At 41.5% G+C, this 21,749-nt stretch overlaps 1 long non-coding RNA gene across 1 annotated transcript; it reads right to left on the bottom strand.

The window, feature by feature from the left end:
- Nucleotides 1–246: 246 nt before the first annotated feature.
- Nucleotides 247–19,436, bottom strand: LOC126653167 (uncharacterized). The gene is made up of 3 exons (XR_007632144.1): nt 19,046–19,436; nt 12,362–12,899; nt 247–982 (listed from the first exon to the last, which is right to left on the bottom strand). It is a non-coding gene; the product is annotated as an uncharacterized LOC126653167 (long non-coding RNA).
- Nucleotides 19,437–21,749: the final 2,313 nt, after the last annotated feature.

Genomic DNA, 21,749 nt, shown 5'->3' with positions numbered 1-21,749 from the left:
AAACAGAACCTTTGACTTATTTACCTTTTGTTTTAGCCTACAGGGACCAACCATGGGACTGGTAGTCAGGTGCAGTTCACCCTCTGTGTAGAGGGACAGGAACTCACATTTATACCTGAAATACTGATGTTTGAGAAGTCCTGAGATTTTTATTCTTCAAGCAGTTCTTAAACTAATTTCAGTCAATTTCAGAGGTTTAAAGAGTTGTTTTTTCCTTTTTACTCTCCTTTATATCTGTTTGCTGGAAGAATAATTAAGAGTAATTCAGGAGATTTGCTAATTTGATACTAGTCTGGGTTACTGTGATCCTGTAATGACAAATTAAACCTTCCTTCTTTCCTTTTCCCCCTTCCTGGTACCACATTTGTGTCTCCCTGCAGTGAACTCATTGAGAAAATCTATTCAGCCAAATGATAAGTTTTTCTGTTTGTCTGGATCAGCCATTTGACCTGAGTATCAGGATGTCCCAGTTTAAATGAGACAAGGGTCTTTTGCTGAGGATGGATTAGGAGGAAAAGACCCAAACTTCTCTTTCCAAGTAATTATAAATCCAAAATTAAGAGGCTTCGATTGAAGGAAAACAAATTATGGAAAAGGGAAAATAACAGCCCTTTATTAAAGGTATGTGTGTATTAACAGGAACATGAAAAAAACCCAAGTAAAATAACTAAGTAATACTCCTATAACCACCAATAATCCCCTTCAAGAACAAAACTGATAAACCGGCAAAAGGAAAATAGTTCAGTTTCTTGCACCCTTTGGTGCGGTTCCAACCACAGTCAGCAGGGGGCGCCGTCGGGTCACTGGAGATGCAAAATTTGTAATGTCCTGTACCATTCACCAGGTGGTGCTGTTGGGTCACTGAAGGTGCAAAAACTTGTAGTGTCCTATTGTAGTCACCAGGTGGCGCTGTTGGATCACTGGGAGAGTAGAACTTGTGATGTCCAGTGCCCGTCACGAGGCGGCGCTGTGAGATCCTTGGCTGCCACCAGGTGGGGGGGGGGGGAAGAAGGGGAAGGAAAACAACAGCAATAAAACAGAAAGTTCTCCCAATGGAAGAAAACTCACAAACTTCAGCTGATTAGGGTCTGTTGTAAGCATGGTCTGCAGCCAGTCACAACTGAGCCAAGAGCAGCAGCCAGAACTCCCCTCCGACAGGAAAGAGACAAAGGAACCCGGCAGTGTCTGTAGCCCGCAGCCAGCTCTCCTTCCGGGCAGAGAGAGAGAGACTCCCCTCTCCCCCCAGCCTCCACCCCCTTCCAGTCACACACCAGCCAACCCCCTCCCTTCATTGTCAAGGAAACAAATCGGCCATTAGTGGGCTCGGGCCGATTCTTTTGTTCACCTAATGGGCAATATACAGAGCATACACACACGGCAGGGGAAAGGGGAAGAAAAAATTCTTTGCTAAAAATCAGAACTATGACACAGGACTACATCGTCTCCAAAGTAGACTGACTTAAACAGTCTGCTTTAAACTTAAACTGACTTGAATTCATTAGCTTTTGGTATTCTAAACAAAACTAACTCACTCATAGAACAAGTTATTGTCAAGATAGCATTTTGCACTCCAAACATATTTACAAAAAAAAAAAAAAATGGGGGGGAGAGGATAATATGCATGCGCATAAACAGGTGCTGGATCAGAATGAATCTCATTTATGTTTGTTAAGCATTATATTCCTTATATTAATTCCTCTTCAAAACAGGTACAGTTGTTGAACATGACTACCAGAAATGACAGACTGAGAAGTACACAGCCAATAACTACTTAAAATCTAAAATGTGTGATTAAAATGCAAAAGTATAATAAAAATTCTAACTATGTGTGAATGAAGAATGACTGAGGTGGCCACCTATTGAGTGGCTGGAAAAAAGCTGTGAGTAAGAAAAGCTGTGTAGACATATATGTGCATGGACTTAAAAATACTTTACATGGGTGTCAAGATTTTGAGGGAATGTGTTGCATGAATCTATCAGACCATTCTGAATCTATATATAAAAGCATAGCAGACCTACAGGCAGCAACTCAAAGGATAACACAAAACAAAGGAATTTTTGGCATTGATGGATGGTTGAATGGATGAAGTCCTAGTGCCTGGGTCAAACAATTGGCAAAACCAAGCTTTTATTGCCTACTGGTGTTAGTAATAATTGTATTACTATTACCGTGTTTGTTATCCTTTCTGCAAAGGGCTCGGCAGAGGATGATAAACTCAACTTTTGAAGCACAAAAACAAAAAGGGAGAATTGTGGGAAACGACTGGGCTGTAGACAGCTTAGGTCTTGAATTTGATCAGTTACAGCTGTGGGCTTGTAAAAGAATGTAAATACCAGGAAGGTGGGAGAGTAGAAAAGGAGGAAGAAAAACTGTAAATAACAGGTGTTGTTGTGAGATATGCCAGCGCATGAAAGGATGATGTCCACCTATCAAAGGAGAAGCCTAGACACGTGGACAGGACCCCATAACCAATGAAAGATAACATATGTACGCATGGACAGAGAAAAAGACTATAAAACTAAGCCTGCTGTTAATAAAGCTGTTGCCTGCCAACCGACTGAGCAAGCATCTTTTTGGCTGCCGTACCTGTCTGCTGGCCTGAAAATCTGTGACTACCAGTCCATCATTTTATAACTATAAAAGCCCAGTCCAACTTTCACATAGCAGACTCTTCCACATACTTCCTTGAAGCAGGGAGCTTCTCCCGTGAAGTAGGAATGCCTCTTCATGGTTGCTCCCCAGGGGTTAAAAGAAAGAGAGAGATCTGCCTGCTATGTTGCATGGTGAGTTATATCAATCTCTACTTAATGATTGTTTCTTTTGCTAGCTTTGATACAATTGTTTTAATATAATTGCTTTGATACAGTGCACTATACTACTTTATGCTATATTATACTCTACTAGTAGATTTTTAGATTTTACACTGTGTAGTAAATAATTCTGAATAAGATCTTTCATCTGTTCACTTGTCTGTTTATTTGTCATAATAAATAATTTATTTTATATTAATATATCCATTTTGCCATTATTAAAAACCTGCGGGATAAAGTGATTTAATCACACTTCTATAATTCCTAAATTTAAACTGTAGACACAGTCTGAGGCTAAGATAGGATTCAGCTGCACCTAAACCCTTCTCTGAAAAGGAGCTTAGAAAGCAAGGGAGTCCTTTCTGCACCTGGTGACTCAACAACAAGGCTTTTTAAAATAAATTTGTCTAATTTTCACTCTCCTCTAAAAGTTGTTCTAAAATTATGTGCATGCTTTGTGTTACAGAATGACAAATAATGCTGTCATTGTTGCAAATAATGTGATAAAACAATCAAGATTTGATAATATAAAAGAAGTAGCTGTGATTAAGATAGAGAAGAACCATGTTGTAGGATTTGTAGGGGTATTGTGTTAGAAAGAAGGGAACCATAGGAACCTTGCCAAGAAGTTGCTGGACCATACAAAGCTGCTTTCGAGTCCCCTGCACCTTCCCCATTTCAGTCTGGACACTGCATACCCAGATTAGTATAGCTAAATAGTATAGACCAATGATTGTTGTAGATTAAAACAATATACCTAAAACAACCAATCACTTTAGAGGTTAGATTTAAGAGTGGGGTAACTAGACCATGACTACTATATAACTAATTGGAAGAATAGAACTTAGCTAGGCATAAGTATAAAATGAATAGAAAAATGGAAATTTATGTAATGATAAGGTATATAAGCTGTATGAATAAGCACGTTTTGGAGGAGCTGATTCCCCCATGTTCCCCGTGCTTTAATAAAGAAGTGTCGTTTATTCATATAAAATTGGTGTTGGATAAGTTTCATTTGTCATGTTTGGTGACATCATGAGCTCATAGAACTTGCATACAAGCTGCAGGCATCTCCACCAACTAAATTTTCCTTGACACAAAATAAATTCAACATATGAGATAGCTCTGGAGTGTAGTGGGAAATTATACCATGAAGGAGAAAGGGGATAAGGTCAAGCCTTGTCTCTGCCAGCTGATGATGACTTAAGGTCACCATGGTCAGCCTCCTTATCCCAGGGGACATGAACAACCTTTGCTATCAAAAATGAATTAAGATCATACTTTGCCCCAAAGGGATAGCACTCATCTCCTTATCTATATCTGGAGGGTGGAGCGTGAAATTCCCTCCTAAGTTCAAACTCCAATAATATGGAGGATGACCAAAGAAGGTTTGAACAGAGCTTCACAACTTTTATGAGCAAAGGATGCTCAGAAAAAAAAAAAGGAGGATAATCAGAAAAGAACATTATTTCTCTAGCACACTTGGTGTTTTCATTATTTGCAATTATTTCAGGGCAGATATTAATAATGAAAGTATTCGAAGTAAATTTTGAAAACACTGAAGTCATGCAAAATGAGACAAAATAACAGTATTTCACAGAATCACATAATGGATAAGGTTGGAAGGGACTACTGGAGGTCACCTAGTCAAACCTCCGTACTCAAGTAGTGTCCCATGGGGCATGTTACTCAGGATTGTGTCCAGACAGCTTTTGAATATCTCCAGGGAAGGAGACACAAATCTCATTAAACAAAGAGTACCTAAAAAATTTTACAACCTACCAGAGCTTGTGAATTTCTTAAACCTTGTTTCTAAGACTTTCAAAACTTTTTCTCAGAGATGGTTTATTCCATAGGAACAGACAGTGCTGGAGTAGTTACCAGGGATGAAACAGTCACACAGAGATCCAATCAAGAACCTGACTTTACTCTGAGAAAGCAGGTGAGGACGATGATCAAAGACTCCCTCCTGCTCAGGAGGAGACTGGTAAGGAGTATGGTGCTCTGACACTGTACATGGTGTCAGTAGTCTGGTGAAAAAAGAGACCAGAGGAAAAAAAGCATTAAAAACCTAACAGGTGGAGTCCCTTATGCCTTGCCCCCTCCAGCGACAGAAACCCAACATCCCCAACAGCTGCTCTCCCAGCCTTGCTCCATCCTGCCTGCAGGGTGACACCACCAAAGTACAGCAGAGTGCAGTGGAAATGGGAGGTAAACCTCAGAAAAGAGCTGGCAGGAGGGGACAACAGTCCTGAGATACTGCAGTAGCAAGCACGAAACTTGACAGTTCACAGATGCTTCCAAGGCAGTCTTGCTGCAGGTCTTTTACAAAAAATGTGGTTGGAGTTGGAGAACACTAGCTTATACATCACAGATTCTGACAGAAAAAAAGTGAGCAAAGATGTCAGCACTTTTGCAAACTGATGTCAAAAGCTTGGGTTATGCATATATTAAAGAGAGGGGAGAAAGAAAAAAAACCCCATCGCATTTGATTACATCATAAAATGGGTGGAAGGGACCTTAAAGATCATCAAGTTCCAACCCCCCTGCCGTGGGCAGGGACACCTTCCACTAGACCAGGTTACTCAGAACCCTATCCAATCTGGCCTTGAACACTTCCAGGGATGTGGCATCCGCAACTTCTCTGGGCAACCTGTTCCAGTGCCTCACCATCCTCACAGTAAAGAATTTCTTCTCAACATCTAATCTAAACCTAATCTCTTTCAGTTTGAAGCCATTCCCCTTGCCCTATCGCTACATGCTCTCGTAAAAAACCAGGATCTTTGGAGCAGCTCTACTACAGTAACATAAAACAACAACTGTCAAAACCGCTGTCAGAAGGGTCATGTTTATGGTTGGATGAGTTGGTCCCATCAAGCCAAGCCATCCTGCAAAGCTTCAGAAGGTAAGAACATGAGAGGACACTGAGTTATCTATCCTGCCTGACCATCACTGTCTTCTCCAGGAAATGAGATTTCATTTCCGTATGCAGGTTGCTGAACCATTGGGGAAGGTGGTGGATTCTCTCTGAGGAGAAGGAAAAAGATGAAATCTGATGTTGCTGCAGAGGATCTTTGGGATGTTGAAGCTGACTGTACAATGGCAGTTGACCAATCTCAGTAGCAACTTGGAAATGGAACTTAAGCCATGCTACAAACAACTCCTGGTCCCATAGTCACAGCATGAGACTTCACAGAATGGAAAATACCCCTTGTCCTACAGCCCTTCATCTCTGATGCTCAGTGAGGAGAGGGTTGGCTCCCATCACCTCCTCGTCCAAAACTCAGCCCCTGGGACTCCCTTCTCTGCAGGGATCTAGAGAGGGATGCCCCATCTGCTTCAGGAGTAGAAATCCCACCTGGGTGTCAAGTTGCACCATACTGGTGTCTGGGGACACAATTTGGACCAGAGATGTTTCTGTTCATTTGGTGATACACACAGCCCCAAAGTGCAAATCCCCCTTTTGTCCATGGGGCCCATGGCACAGTCCATTTTTAACTTTTAAGGATATTCTGGGAAAAATAATAATAATAAAAAAAAGGAAATAGAAGGAAAAAGAACAGAACCAAAGCATTCCAAAAGCTGTTAAAATCCTTAGTGATGGGAAACAGATGGAAAATAAGACAAAGGAACTCACAACTCAAATTAGACTGAATTGAATTCCTTTAATTTCACATGATGAATAACATATTAATAAGATTAACTTTTTTTTGTTGGTTTTTTTTTTAGTTAAGTGCTCTATACTGGTAGTAAAAAGACTGAGCTTTGTTTTAGAAAAAAAAGTTTAAAAACCAACATCTAAGATCATGAAGGAGCATGACATAAAAGCATGCCAGATGTATCTAAGCCTCAAAGAACATCAAGTTCATATCAATTTTTAAATGTACAAAAATGCTTCATGAATAAAAACTATTACAAAAAGAACATTTCAAACAATGTACAAGTTTTTCTTGCCTCTATATTCAATAAAATACAAATGTATTCTTTTCTCTAAAATATGTTTACATATAATCAAAGTAGAACATGCAAATTACACATTTAAAAAGGCTTTTGAAAACCACTTATGAATACAAACTAAAAATTAGCCAGCACAACTGATAGAACAATCTTGTGCTCCATTCGTTTGATTTTTTAATTTTTTTTTAAATACAGTATATACATATTTAATACTTCATGTGCATTTATTATTTAATAAATAGCTCAAAAAATAAAGAAAAAGAAAAGTAAACTAAATCAACATGGGATTTAACTCCTTTCCCATGTTGTCCAATTGGAAGTTCATTTTTTTAAATTTTTTTTTCTATGTAGTGTTTTATACAACCTAGTCAGGAATCTTAAGAAGATCTCAAATATGTGTTCTTTGTTGAAATGTGCTTCTAATTAGAACTGCTGCACCCCAATTTTGGTATGATATGGAAGGAAGAGGCATTGCAAGGACAAGATGCTTATTTTCTCAATTCAGAAAATCATCCTGTTTTGGTTTTGTTGCTTGTTTTTTTCCCTTTTTCCTGTCTTTTTTGTTGTTCTTTTATCTCTTCAGGATGCTCCTTAAATGTGCTTAAGTGCAGTCCTGAATCAGGGCTTGTGAAAATAAGAGTTGAGGAAATCCTTTGTACATAACAGCAATTCCTGTGTATTCAGCATATTACTATAGTGCTCAGAAGCCCTAGTGATGAACCAGCACCTCATTGCACCAGATGCTATCTAAAAAATGTAACAACAAAAACACAATATTCTACACAAATGGTCCAAAGCATTGCTGTCAAGTGGAGAATCATGGGCCATGCTGTAGGATACTCAAGTAGATGAAAACTATTATAATTTTTTTTTTCTTTTTCTTAATGTTTGGTTGGGGTTTTTTTTTGACAGTTACCCATAAACATGTAAGGTGCTTCACAGAAAACTTAATATTGAAAGGCTCAAGAAACTGGCAGTATGAAGGTCTTGGAGACACAAGTGGTTGTGGTTTTTTTCCTCTCTACCTGCATACTCGTCTCCATTCCTGGTTTTACACTGCTTTGAGGAATACAAGACCCACGGAAAGGATGCAAACCCATGGTCTCATTTCATATGGCTCACAGTCATGTGGTTTTGTTTTGCATTTTTATTGAAGCATGCTAAGACGTGTGCTAATCTGTGACTCAGTGGAGGTGTTTGAAAGGTCTTTTTGGTCATAACAAGCAAAAGGGCTTCCACCCCAGTTTTATACAGTTCTCAGAAATGTGCGCAGATAATTTAGACAGTTCTTCAGGAAATCTTCCTAGAGGTGGGGGGCCGGGGGGGGGGGGAAGTAAGAGCAGAAGCAGATGTTCGGCAGGAGGCTCCAGAGATAACTAAGGAATTCAGCAAATGACCTTGGGGTTTGATCGAGAGAGAAAAGGAGATGCTAAGAAACTGCTAACTTCAGTGAAAGGACACCATGCTACTTGCTACATATGCCTGAAACCAGAAGCAATTCTGAAGCAAAAGGACTATTTACAGTAGTTCCACTCAAGGATTATGTATTGATTAGTTAATTAATAGTAACAGTATGTTGCAGGTGGTTAGTGAAGAGTTTGTATAGTTTGAAAAATGTGTAGTTGTGTGGCAAATAGTTCCATGCATTGCCCTCTTCCTGTAGTTTGCATATCCCTCCACCAAGTGTGAAAAAGGGAATGTTATCAGTAAATTAAAAAAAAAAAAGTTCTCTGTGGGATTCAGTTTGGCCCAGCAGCAATGCTAAACTGTGTCTGTGTAGCTTTTTAGGCATTCACAGGGGGAGAAATCAAAAAGCTCATTACTGGGATATTGGGTAATAAACTGCAGGAGCGGGATTTTAGCCTTAAGCCCTAAAACTAAATCCTTTATGATCTACATGTAGTACATCGCCTTATAATATTCTGTCAGCAACTTACTTATCGTCTTTATAGACTATGCAACATGCAGAACGCAAATTATGAGTGTCATCTAGCAGCATTTTCAGTCTGCTTTATACACATTAACAAACTAATCTTCCTGTCAGCCCAGGAGTGGCTGCACCAGGCTGTTGTATGGACAAACAGCCAAAGCTGTATTTCAGCACTGCGTTCTACTAACACCTTCTTGCCATGAAAAACAAACCTTGGGCATTTGGATAGAGCCCAACCTATGCTGACAGCTTGCAGCTACCAAGTTTTGAATGTTGATCTTAGTTTCTTTGGGATGAAAAGTACCTTTTAATTTTTTTGCTCAGTGAAGGGTCTATGGGGTTGTACCCTCTGAGTGGATTCTCTCCTTAAGCACTGTGCCTCTGGCAGCACTTTGGATAGCATTTTTTGGAAGGTGTAATAAACAAAAATTCTGATTCGTGTGGAAGGAACAAATGGGTTATTACAATCTCAGGAAAGAAGAAAACAAACAGGTTGTAAAACTTAATTACACCCCCATAAAGACATAAAACAGACCAGGCCTCTCCTGTTTTCCCAGACATGAATTATGGATGAATCGGGTCAGGTCAATAAGATGCTTGGCACCTCTTGTTAGGAAATGCATGAATTTATAACTTGTTGTAGAGATAAGAAATTAGACTTAACTGTGAAAGAAAACATATGTTGAATACCCGAAATAGCAATGTAAAATGTATGTGTATGTCATGTAATGAATATGTATGAGATGTCTAAATTAAATATTAGACCCTTACACTGTATTGGTGTGACAGGCATAGGAGAATTAGTTCTCCTCCTGCTCACCCAGCACTGTTTGCTTTTACCATATAATAAATTCCAATTTGAAAACTGATTATATCCCAAGACTCTGTTTCTCACAAATTGGGGAATATTTCGAGACTCTGTTTCTCACAAATGGTAAGAGCATTTTTTCCCAAAGCCTGGGAGCATGGGAGGCACCCTCCACTCAGTTATCTTTCCTTGGGGGAGGTTGCATCCCAGTGCATCCAGAAACGTCCAACCCAAATGCAGCCCTTATCAGTGCTCTGTAAGGTCTGACATGTCTTGAAGCCACAATAGGCATTCAAAGAAAGAATTTGGTCCTTTCATATATTTGCTCCATTCACTACACATTGAAATGTACTTCAGTGTTAATAAAGAGATCACTGAAGATAAAACTAAGGATAAGTTGATGTCTGGATTAGTTTCAGTTACCTGGAATACCAAATTTGCAGTTTTTCTTGCATTTTAAGTGACACTGTCATCTACTTTCAAGCCCAAAGGAGAGATGGAAAAAAAATTTCAAAATCAACTACACCTTGGTCCAATGTTTTTTAAGGAAGAAGGGAGGAGGTCAAAGGATGCTTAAGCATTTTTTTCTGCAGACCTACAACTTCAGTCAATAACACTGTGTTAATTCAAGAGAGCTGAAAAGTAAAATTGGTTGTAATAGAATGAGCAATCTGCTAGTTTATTTCTAAGCTGCAATTACTGGAAAACAAAAAGTGAAAATCAGCATGATAAATGATGCAAAACAAATTAGAAACAAAATTCTACCATCCCTCTTATCAGTTTTAAGGATATAGGATCTCAGGATTTGTTCCAGCCTTAAAAAAAAAAAAATCCTCTTTCCCAGCCCCTTAACCCAATCCAAACCCCAGATGCATTCAGTTATAATAAGCTAAAGTGCTAAGAAAAATGAGTCTCTAAAAATAACAAACCATATGTTTACAGTTCCCCTTTAACACCATAGTCTTGATACGATTTTTGTAAATAAATAACAGAACAGAAACACAATATTTTCTTTGTGGGGACTTTTTTTGTAGGGCTTGTTGTTCTGGTTTTTTTTTTTTTTTCAGTGACATGCTATTTGAAGTTTCCTTGGCAATAAACCAGTCCAAAGATTTCTCAAAAAAGGGAATAGCAACTGGCTTGTGAATCATTAAATAAGTCCAATCCCTACTCCATTGGTGGAATTTTCCCTCCCCACTCCCATTTTAATATTCATCTTGATATGCCAGGTATTGAGTGTACTGCAGGACTTTAAAAAGAAATGAAATAAAGTTGAAAGTACCTATTTCAAATTTCAACAAGTGACTTCTTTTTTTAAAAGTATTGTTACTGCAATGGAACAGTTTCCTGTTTAGTCTTTGTTTTAGTTAAACATTTTAATTGGGCTGTGGAAATGGAGCTTGGGTATTTTACCCAACGGTTACCCAATGACTAATAGACAACTTGAATGAGAAATATACAACTTGAACTGACCATTTAAAGAGATGATTTGTCACACACAGTTTGCATCCATGCAGACTGAAAGTTTTATAATTATATTATGTAAAAACAATTTTTAAAAAAATGGGTTTTTAGATTATTAAGGCAACCACGACTTGGTGAACATGTCCAAAGTGGCATTAATGCAATTGCAGTGGTGATACCCTTTGAACATTTTTATTTTCAGATAAGAACACTTATTCCTTTTCTTTTTTAAGAAATAAGAAATAATTGCCAAGAAAGAACCTATTTTCCATAGGGTTTTGTTCTATAGTTTTTTTAAAACAATCTACTTCATCTATTTTCTTTAAAAGAACATATCAAGGCATTGCTACCCAATGCAAATTATTTGGATCCTGGGTTTCCCATTAGTTTCACTGGGAATTGCAGGTAAGAACTGGTAGGTTTGGGCCCTGTTTTTTTACTCTTTTCTGTCCTATTTTTTTTCTTTTATGTTTGTTATACATTTTTGGTGATTTTGCCCATGTTCACTGTAAACCTATTCCCCAGAACTGTCTTACTGTTCTCTACTCATATGTAACAAGCATCAAAACAACTTGGTTGATGGATGACCCTTTTTGCACATGCCATTGCCAAGCTACTTCATATAAATGTGCTATCATAACTGAATATCCATGTATACTTTATGTTAAATGCTGTGGCATTCTGTCATTCCTTGGGATAGCACTTGGAATGAGCATGTATGTGTGTAAGGCTCTATTTTTCTATTGTAGTTAGTTGTATCTAGGCAAATAAATGAGAAAGAAATTTATAGTTCTAGCAGAAGTCAGACATTTTGGGTTATGTTGCTCCAAAGCCTAGTAGGTATATAAAACTGGGGAAAAAAAAATCAAACAGGTTATAACCAAGATCACAGTTGAGAAAATTACACTACTTTTTTTGTTGTTTTTTTTTGTTTTGTTTTGTTTTTTTGTTTCTTTTTTTTTTTTACAGTGATTTCTATTATGGTAAGGTTAGTCTTAGTTTCACCTGGTCAACCAAATAGAATCAGAGTTGAGCATGCAGCCCTAGTGACAACATTCAGCAAGGATGACTTCCTGCCTCCAGGTATGAGAACAGCAATGCTGAGATTCTTATTAGTTTTGGAAACTCTGCAAAGTAGATGCTTTCCCCAATTTTGACACACACACCTAGCCCCCCTTACCCCCCACCTTTCCCACACCCTTCCTCACTCTTTCCTGGAGGGGATGGGGCCAAATGCAAACCCTGGTTGACACAGCTCTCTGTCATGGGTTCTGGCTGCGAAAGGGATGAGTCTGGTGCTGCCATGGGGGTGAAGCGGGCCACACGTCCCCAGTCCCGCAGTCCTGGTGTACCCTGCTACTGGCACCCAACATTCGACGAGGTGCACCAACCTTAGGAAAGGCCTCCGCTTTCACTCCCTCTGTCTTTCTGGTGCCACCTCACTTTCATGTCCTCCTCTTCCTCCTGTGAGGACTTGCTTTTTCTTTTCCAGAGCATCCGGGGCGGAGGGAGAGGGCAGAGGAAGGGGATGAGGGAGAGAAGGCATCTCTCGAGCCATATTTATGACAGCCTCAATGGTGGTCATGATTGTATCTTGAGTGGCTGCTGGCTCTAATATTAAAGGGTTGAGTGTTGGTCTCTGACCTCTTTTGCTGGGAAGGTCAATGCATTTTTCCAGAATGGGCATTTGGTCTTTGGAGTCTTCATCAAAGGAAAGGGGTTCCTTCCGAGGACACCCCCTCCGCTTCTTGATGAAGTTATTGCCTGACTTTGATTGTCTCTGCAGCCGCTTGGCTTTCAGGATCTTGTTCACATGATCCAGGTTCTTCTTCGTGGACAGGATCTTGGTGTAGTTGCACATCTTGTGAACCTCACACTGGATTGCTTCAATTTCATGGTGCTTGAACCGTTTTTTCAGTGGTGAACTGACTGTTGGGACACAAGGAGAGAAACATGCATAGGTCAAACAACAGTGAATGGAAACTCTCCTTTGCCTTCTTTCAGCAACATGAAGACTAGATACTTTCAAGTCCAGTAGGTTGAATATGACTACTGAAGAAGACATGGTTGTGAGAAAGGATTCTGCATAGAAAAACAACTAAAAAAAGTTAAAATATTATTACAGTCCCATAAGAATTGCTGTTGCTGTAAGAGACTTAAATATCACAATTGCCTCAAACACTAAGGCCACAGAAGGAACTTGCCATAAGATAAGCCATCATAGTGGGAACTTGAGATAAGCACAGATGGCAGAAATTTACAACAGGAAGGCACTAATTCCAGGCCTAGTGGAGGTTAGGTTTGGTTAGCACATCCTGGTTAATACATCCCGACAAAAATTCCCACTGTGGCAGACTGTAGAAAAGGAAGCAACTGCTTATACACATGCCATCCCAAGTTATGGGAACATCTGCAACCACCCCATGGATACCCAGAACTTGGACTGTACAGAGGTGGTACCTCCAGAAGAACAACTCTGGGACCCCCACCACTGAGAAGACCATAGTGAAGAATGGCCAACAGGACTCCGTTGGATCCACAGGTGGTGTCTATCTTCTGCTTGATATCTCTCTCTTCCCCCCCACCCCTTTTATATTTCTTTTTATCTTTCTACTTCACAATTACTGTTAAATAAAATCCATACTATTGACTTCATCATATGGTCTTGTTTACACAGGTAGTAGTGCTTTTCGGAAGAATTTGTAATGGGAAAGATTAGGAACTCGGTTTTCACAAGGAAGGCTTTCTGCCTAAAAGGTAACTCTTTCTCAAAGGAAGTTTCAATGCTTTCTTACCCCTCCCCCCCGTCCCCACGTCCCCGTCCCCGTCCCTACATAGCAAGACAAGTTCTCAACCTCTCTCTGATATGTGAGAGATAAGATACAGAAATGCTACAGGGCCATTGTGGCCTGGGGAGAGTCGGGGGGGAGGGGCAGTGATGATAAAACCAGTGTGAGAAATATCTCAAATTAAAATTTTGAAGATGGCCAAACAAAGTGAAACAAAGAACTTTATTCTCAGCACGCGATGGGTGCCGTCAGGTCTGCCTCGTGCCAGGGCCTGAGAGCACACACGAGATGGGGGGGCAGTTCTTTTAAGGTCTCTCAATTTGCATAACTGTTCCCTCGTCCCTCCCATGCTCAGCTCTTCTCCCTTTCTTCCTTAAAAGGCAATATAGACTTTTTCTTGAGCTCGATTGGGTCTCTCAGGGTGGACTCACACTTCCCTTTTCCAGTCCATTGGTTGTTTTAAACCAACCTATCAGATTGTTTCCCTGTCTTGGCCATGTGGTCCCTTGACAATGAGCCCTGGCTGGTCTCATTGTCTTACAGGCTTCCCGGTTCGCCTCTATACAGCAACAGTAACATGATCACAACTATTAACAGGTCATGGCTTCAACAGAACTGCAACCACAGGCAACTGCAGAACACCCCTGATCACAAAAACTCCTCATCATGAGGCAATCATGGAAACCCTGCTTGTAATGAAACCGTTTCATTTATTTCTTACACCAGGAAGCGAACAGTACTGTGTAGAGTAGCAAGAGTTTTAATGTCTGCCTTCCCACTGCGTTGGCATTCTTGGGAAGAATACCTGTGTATATTTACCTTACAGGATCTTAACAGTTGCCTCCTTTTTTACTGTGCTAGATGAAAACACAACTTCAACTACTGTCAGAGAGTGAAACAGTGTCATAGGTTTGAAAAGAGATGTTGGAATTTTTTCCCAGTGTCCACCTCCACCCCATCTATTTCTTCTGGGATGGTGGGGGAACAGATCGAAGCAGCACATGCTGGGGAGGACGGGAGCGGGGGTAGGGGGAGGTTCCAGGGAAGCAAGGTTGCGGCAGGCATGGTTGGGAAGTCTTTTGTTCAGAGGTTTTTAGGTTTGGTCTGCAGACCGGATGGAGCGGGGAGCCTGGTTTCAGCCGCCTCCTTTTCTTTTCCTGAGAGGAAGTTTTTTCCCCACAGGACACCTCACAGAGGACGACTGAGAGAGACAGAGCGAGACAGAGAGAGACCCATCTCAGAGCGAGGTATTCTGCTTTTGAGACTACCTGTGGAAAAGGACTTTTTCATTGCTGGCCACTGCGGGCACACATGGCTGTGAGCAACTGTTGAACTGCCGGGACAGTCCTGCCTTCCCCCCTCCTTTTCTCTCCCCCTCCTCTGCCGCCCCAGGTTGCCACGGGTTTCTTCCCTCCCCTTCCACCTGGGGAATTTGGACTGTTTTGTTTCTTCTGAAAGTTTTTGATTGCACAAATTGATTTGATTGATTTGATTGTTGTTTATTCAGATTTTGTTAATAAAAAGTTGGTTTTTTCCTTTTTCACACCTCCACCTGAAGTTTCTTAATATCTAAGTTGTAATCTTGTTAAACTAAGACAAACAGTTAATGACTTATACATTCCAAAATCACCACAAACTGAAAAGAAGCAGCTACTCACCCAGCAAAGCCTGTCCTCCACCCCCAATACTGCTAAAGGATCAGATAAATGTCCAGCAGATTCCTGCCTGAGGAAGGGAAAAAGCTGAGGCAAGTCCTGAAAGGTGGGAAAATCCCTTTTATCATGCCAGTGTCCTCCCTTTACATGATAACTTTGTGCATCTAGCCTGGGCTATACATCTAAAATGTTGGACCATAATGGACCATGATGGAAACTGGCACAATAGGCAGCTGCAACTGTCTTCAGAGATGTCGGAGGCCACCCCTGGGGAGGTGCAAGGCATTCCTACCTGAAGTGTATAATAACTCATATAACATTCTTTGAGTTTTGTGGGGCGTTTCCCCCAGCCCCAACGGATCAAGACCACCACTTCAGCCATTAGACATGGAAGCCGCAACTACCAAGTTTCATCGTTGGACCTGGGGGGGGTGACTATATACATTCTTTCCACCCTTATCGTTTCTTTCCCTTTCTTTCTCTTATGCATTTCCTTAAGTGTTACCTTTATGCTTTAACAATGCTTTATTGCCATAGAGGCTTTAATACTGCTATACTTTAATAGTGCTATATTGCTATGCTTTAATCTACAGATGCTTTAATATTAACAATGCCATATTGTGAGAAATATCTCTAATTAAAATTTCGAAGATGGCCAAATAAAGCGAAACAAAGAACTTTAATTACAGTGCGCTGGGTGCATCGACCTCGTGACAAAGTCCGAGCACCCCGAGAATGGGAGCGACGAGTCCTTTTAAGATTTCTTGATTTAAATAACCACTCCCTCGCTCCTCCCATGGCAAGCTCCGCTCCTTTTCTTCCTTATAAGGTGATATAACCCCTCTTCTTGAATTTGATTGGGTCTCTCAGGGCCAGTTCGCGCTTCCTTTTGCCAGTCCATTGGTCGTCTTAACCGACCTATCACGCTGTTTCTCTGTCCCGGCTGCATGGTCCCTTGGCAATGAACTCTGGCTGGTCTCATTGTCTTACAGGCTTTCCGGATTGCTTCTATATCGTACCTATAGGCAACAGCAACAAGTAACTGTAACTGCAAGCAGAAGCAGCAGTAAGTAACTGCAAGCAGACTTGTAAACAGCAACAAGTAGCAATAAGCAACTGTAAGCAGACCACCAGTCCTGGACCACTAAATGGCTCTCCAACCCCCCAAACAGTACAGCTTCCAGGAATCTTGACATGAGTCAACCATGGAAACTCCTGCTTGTAATAAAACTGCCTTATTTATTTCTTACAATATTGCTATAGATGCTCTAATACTACTATCCTTTAATAGTACTATATTGCTATGCTTTAATATTGCTGTATTGCTATAGAATGATAACATCCAAAACAGCAACATACATGTTTACCTTTGAAACAAAATTGTTTTAAAATAAACCCTACATATATATGTTTACAAACATAAATTATTCAATGTGGAGTTCAGAATTTCTTTTTGGTAAAAATTAAAACATCCTACTAAATTATCCTCAGCCTACATCTACTTGCAAACTTAATTTACACCTGACTGTCAAGCAATCATTTGGGTTTGAAATTCTTGAAGTTCCCAGAACAGACAAGATTTCAAGAAAAGTTCATTTGAGGGTTATCACTCCCTTCATGGCTAACAGGCTAATCTTCTAGCAGTAGTTCAAATAAAGTTGCTATCGTAGCATTTTCTGCAGATAACCAGGAGCCATCAAGTGGTAGAATCTCCTCTTGCTCATTACGGGCTATGACAGATTCAGCATGCAAACCTCATGTGCTGGCCTCCTGTATTGGGTCTGGCTGAACTGGAGTTCATTTCCCCATAGTAGCCCTCACAGTGCTGTGCTTTGCATTGGTAGCTAGAAAGGTGGTGATAACATACCAGTGTTTTGGCTACTGCTGAGCACAGCATCAGCACTGTGACATTGCTTCCTCAAGATTCTGGGAGGGGACATAAGTAGACCAGCTGACCCAAACTGACCAAAGGGATATTCCATACCATGTCGCGGTCAAGGAAGGGAGGCGACATGGGTTTCAGGATATCAGCAGCTTTTTTATTGCAACAGTGCAGTTACCTTTATACAGTTCTGGGGTGACACGTACACACAGCATTGGTTTACCACTTCATAACAACTCATGATTGGACACACAGCCACATGTCCTAACACAATAGACTGACATTCTAAAAGGAAACCCACTGTGTCACAGTCCCCACTGTCCATGGTTAACCCTCTGCCAGATGTAAGAAGTTCCATCTGCAGTATTTCAGCTTACTGAGAGCCCAGAACCAGCTGGGCTCCCCCACAATTCCTCCTCTTTTGTATTATAGAAAATGCCAGCATCAGCTAATACAGGGCCCTTGCACTAGTGACATGGCAATATCAATAATACAGTACAATTACACACATAGGCAAAGAATTAACCAGTCCTTCTTTCATCAGTCCACAAGAATGGTATTCTTTCTTCTCAGTGCTGAATGTCCATAAATGAGTTGTCCATGTAACTTGTGCGTGTACAACAGGCAGGTAGAAAGTAGACTGTTGGAGGATAAGAATATTGTTCCTCAAAAGCTAGCTGAACAGACAGGTATCCCCCCCCGCCTTTTTTTTTTTCTCCATTTTTTTTCATTTTTTCTATTTTTTCTATTTTTTTTTCCATATTATAATTGGTATTTTTTGACTTCTTAAAGTCTTTCAGTGCTTCAAAAAGCAGGTGTCAGGAAGTTAATAATTCCATGACTCCCATGAAAGCAACTTTAGAAGTCCTGGTACCCGTGATCTCTGCTCCAAATTAGCATTTTTGCAGGAGCAGGGCACCTAGCTTGATTCCATGTTTCTCTTTAGTAGTAACTGCCACTCTGGATGACAGAGTCATCCTCTTTAGATAACATGGAACCTATTATACTCCAGTGGTTCACCTGTTCTAGACAGGTGTCTCCAAAATATCTGGACCGGCCCCCTGCGACTTTCTTGTCACTTTTAAAATCTACACCGGAGTTCCCGTCTCCAACAGCTCTCTTCGAGCTGTCTCTCTCCGTCCTTATCCAGGACGTGAAAACCTTTTAGATTGCTTCAGGAGGTACTAATGTAAGTTGCAAGCAAAGTAACAAAAAAGCGAAGTCGAACAGTAGCTGGAATCCTGCCTGTGAGCAGCTGAGTGCTGATAAACACCGGTTGCTGGGATACGAAGAATTTGCAACATGCGGAGCCAGGCGGAGGAGGGGGGCAAGCAGCGGTTTGCTTGCCAGGCGGCTACAGGAGTAATAAAGCAGGGTCTGCCCGGAACGATCGGCACTGCTGAGTCAGGGCACGTTCAGGGCACGGTCTCAGCTGCTCCACACACAGTCAGGGGTGTCCGGTGATAGCAGAGGGACGCGAACCGGGCACGGAGCGGGCTGGGGCGCTGCAGGGAGCCGAGATGTCAGGAGCGGGGGCTACGCAATTTTCGTACGGCAGCACGCAGGTTGCGTACGCAGCCACACAGTTTCCATAGGGCTGCAGCTGGGACGCAGAGCGAGATAAAGAACGCTCCAGGGGGGAGAGTGGGGCAGCCCTGCAGGAAGGCTGGGAGCGGAGCAAGCCGAGCGAAGCGGGACAGAGGTTGCATGTGCTGCCCGCGGGGATACGTGCACACGCCGATAACTTACGCACAGCAAAGGCAATGCCTCAACAGCAGCGAAAAGGTTCTCAGTAATAGCGATAAGCAACTCAGCAGCGTGCCATCTCTCGGGCTGAGAAGCAGTGAAACGGGGGGGCCAACGGCCACTTGATCCTCCCGGTAGCAGCTTCCCGAGGTCCCGCCCGAGGGATTCTTCGTTCGCTTCTTGTCATCGAGTTCTCTTCTATCTTTCTTCGCAATCACGTGGGTTCACCATATGTCGCGGTCGAGGCGGGGGGCGACATAGGTTTCAGGATACCAGCTGCTTTTTTATTGCAGTAGTGCAGTCACCTTTATACAGTTCTGGGGTGACACATGTACACACAGCATTGGTTTACCACTTCATAAAAACTCATGATTGGACACACAGCCACATGTCCTAACACAATAGGCTGACATTCTAACAGGAAACCCACTGTGTCACAGTCCCCACTGTCCGTGGTTAACCCTCTGCCAGGTGTAAGAAGTTCCATCTGCAGTATTTCAGCTTACTGAGAGCCCAGAACCAGCTGGGCTCCCCAACAATACCATATGACATCAACTCACATATAAAAGCTAAGGAAAGGAGCAGGAAGAGGGGTATTTGTTTTTTCCAATGGCTGCCTGCTAAGAAACTATTACGTATGCTGAAGCCCTGCTTCTCGGGAAGTGGTCGAACATCGCTGTTCATGGGAAGTAGAGAATAAACCTTGTTATTTTCTGCTTTGTTTCTGCACACACAAGCTTTTGCTTTGCTTTTACCTTAATAAACTGCCTTATCCCAATCCACGAGTGGTTTTCCATCTTTCTCTTCCCTTTACAGCTGGGAAGGGGAGTGATAGAACTGCTGAGTGCATACCTGGTATCCAGCCAAGGTCAACCCACCACACCTCTCCACTTGGAGAACGTAAATTATTGACTCTTATACCACCAAGCAAAGAGCTTGAGTAAGTAAACACAAAATGTAAGAAGTGGGAGTGAGTCATAAACAAAACACAGACATATGCTCTCTTATAAATAAAGACCTGGATGACCAACTTTCCAAGGTCTTGTTTTCATTACTTACAAAACAAAATGCATTTTCCATATGTAACCCACTCCCCACGCCAAAATGAAAAATAAAACCCACTTACAGTTTATGATTCACAAAGGACAAAAGAAAAGAGGAATGCAGTCATTTTGGTACCAAAGAAAGAGAAGGGAAATGAAATATTCCATTTTCTCAGGAAAAGATAATTAGTTGCACAAAATTCCTCTCAAGTAGGTCACATCTAAAAAGTGTGAATCCTAAGGGCAAGTGGCAGTGAGTTATTTTTCATACATTTGATCAAAAAAGGTTAAATCTCTGTCACACAAAGTGATTACTCTCATTTGGCCTCACTGGTGTCCCAATATTTCCAGTCCTAAGCATTCAACTCCTTTTGAGTCCCTCACAGTTTCAGCTCAGAAGTCAAACATTTAGCACACTCTTCATATTCATTATCCGCTTTTTGGTTTTTTATTACTATTGTTAGGGTATATTTTTAAGACTTCTTTTTAAATTCCCATATTCAATATGCAAAGTTTTTTCCCAGAAAGTAAAACTGAAATTTTTCAGTTGATAATGGAAATATTGAAGATTGGAAATTTAGCACAAATACAGGAAAATTTGTAAGGTTCATGGTGATATCAGAAGATTTGACATTATTCTCAACTTTAACTGGAAAGAAAGTAAGTCAAAGGATAAGAAACAAATTTGAAATAAATCATTAGCCATCTTTATAAAAAAGATTTGATGTCTTGTCATGGTTTTGCTCTACAGCCAGCCCCTAGGGCTGAGGATGGTTTTGTCCAGGTGGATTTCCGGACAAAAAGCCTATCAAAACTCTTAGTCACGCCTTTGCTAATTACATAGTTAAGAAAAACGGAAGAGAAAGTTTGTTGCGCAGTTAAAATTAAGAGTGGCAGCCATGTAGGAGAGGCGACGGGCCCCGAGGTGGGCCAAGGCCCCCTCCTCCCCCAGCTTGGGCCAGGGGCAGGTGTGGCACTGAAGCCCCCCTTCTCTCATGTAAGAGAGTGAAGAAAAAAAAACTTTAGAGGACTGACTACTTGAACAGAAACCACTGCAGAAGAATTCCGGCAGAGATAAGGGACCTCCAAGGTCAAAACTGGCAGCTGCAGGAGAGAGAAGGAAAGTTCGAAAGAGGGAGGGCCGTTTCTCCCCCCTTTCACTCTCTCCCTTCAGCAGGGAAAAGACTGAAAAATAATCCCTGCCACCTGTTGGAGTCTGTTGGGGTGAGGAAACCCCATGTTGCTCGTGGAGGAGCCTACACTAGAGTAAGTTGCATGAGGAAACTGAGACTTCATGAAAAGGTCTGAGATAAGGCAGAGTCCTGTTGAAGGATCCGTGTGTGGGATCCATACTGCTGCTGAAGATTTGTGACTCTGAGAGAGACGAGACTTACGCTGGAGCAAGGACGGCCATGTAAGATGTTGGGATCCAAGTAAAGGATCCATGCTAGACCCCTGCTGGAGAGGTCTATCAAGGACTGTTCTCCCATGGGGAGGGACCTCCATAGGGAAACAGGGGTGGACTCATAAGCCATTATCCCCTGTAACCCCGTGGAAGAAGATCCATGGTAGGCAAGTGTCCCCTTGCAAGCCTATGGAAGGAAAAACCTTCAGGACCTGGGTAACCCCCAGCCTCCGGTCTTAACCCAGGAGGGGGGTAGGCC

The sequence above is a fragment of the Myiozetetes cayanensis genome, unplaced genomic scaffold (assembly GCF_022539395.1).
Source record: "Myiozetetes cayanensis isolate MyiCay16 unplaced genomic scaffold, myiCay2020 scf93, whole genome shotgun sequence".
NCBI lineage: Eukaryota > Metazoa > Chordata > Aves > Passeriformes > Tyrannidae > Myiozetetes > Myiozetetes cayanensis.
This window is presented reverse-complemented; position numbering and strand designations above follow the sequence as displayed.